We start from the raw sequence: 1672 nt of genomic DNA on the forward strand, positions 1-1672 counted from the left end.
TGCAAACTAACATCAATAACGGTAGTAGGCCCAAGAGAAACAACAAGCGAGAAGGGCTATTCAATAAATTCAATTTTAATAGTAAAAGGATAGACTGGTAGAAAATAAACAGGGAACTTACAAACATTCAATGGAAAAATGTTCTAGGTAATAAAAATCCTACACAAGGAAAAGCAAAAACCACTGCCAGTATTGGACCTATTCGTACTAGTGAAGGTTCATATACTGAGGATGACAAAGAAATTAGTGAAATCCTAATAAAGCAGTATGAGGACAAGTTTAGCACTCCGATACAAAGCATGAAAGTGGAGGATCCGGACAATTTCTTTATGGGTGATATCCAAACCCCTGTAAATATAACTGATATCAACACGAGTGTGACAGATTTTGAAAGAGAAATTGACAATATGCCCATACATTCAGCCCCGGGTCCAGAATCATGGAATTCAATATTTATAAAGAAATGCAAAGTGCCAGTAGCACAGGCACTCAGTATAGTGTGGAGGAAGAGCTTGGACACGGGGGAGATACCAGAGGCTCTTAAAGCAGCAGACATAGCCCCTCTGCACAAGGGAGGGAGCAAAGCATTGGCAAAAAATTATAGACCAGTTGCACTAACATCCCACATAATAAAATTATTTGAGAGTGATCAGGAGTCAGGTTACTAGTTTTATGCAGACCAATGACCTCCACAATCCAGGCCAACATGGATTTAGAGCAGGAAGATGTTGAAATATCTCTCACAGCTATCTCTCATGTCCTCTCACAGCTACTTGACCATTACGACAAAATCACTGAGATATGAGATAATGATGATATTAACCTCATCTACTCAGACTTCAACCTACTCATATTAAATAATGATGTAAACAATAAATTAAAAAAAATCCACTTATGAATGTCAACCAACAAACTTACACTAAACATAGAAAGGACCTACAACATCTTACTTGGGAGCAAATCAACAAATGCAATTCATCTACAGTTAGACAATGTTAACATCAGAAATAAAAAGATGATAAGTTCCTTGGTCTATACTTAAATCTGCCCGAAACGCTATGAGTGCTAGTTGCTTTACAAGAATGTATAACTTCAAATCTCTGTACTCTCCCCCAATGTACCTTCTTGTATATAAAGGATAAATAAATATATAAACAAACACATAATAAATCAGTACTAACTAAATTTTGTCTATTACGTAGCAAAGAAGCAGGTCTACGGAAGTCTTTTCTGTAGAGTTCAAAGCCCAGATTACTCGTGGTCTCTGAAATAAAGTAAGATTATAAGTATAAAATTTAAAAAAACAAATAATAAATCCGGTATTGCTCAATTTCAGATGCAGACGTACTCAATGATATATCAGACAGTCAGCATGGTATTCGATCTGGAAGGTCTGGTGTAACGAATTTACTCAGTTTCTATGATCGAGCCACAGAGATCTATAAAGAATTCTGATCAAGAAAGACATCTAGGGGTGGTTTTAGATAGAAAACTATAACCTGAGGATCATATTATGAACATTGTGCGAGGGGCCTATGCCCTCGCCCCCTATGCCTATGCTTTCTAACTTTAGAATTGCTTTTAAATACATAGGTCAAAAATTTTTAAATTTCCAGGAGAGCAGCCCAGTGTGTCCCCAAAGAAAGCTCTCCCAGAAAATGGATTAATAATA

Source organism: Procambarus clarkii, chromosome 52 (assembly GCF_040958095.1).
Source record: "Procambarus clarkii isolate CNS0578487 chromosome 52, FALCON_Pclarkii_2.0, whole genome shotgun sequence".
NCBI lineage: Eukaryota > Metazoa > Arthropoda > Malacostraca > Decapoda > Cambaridae > Procambarus > Procambarus clarkii.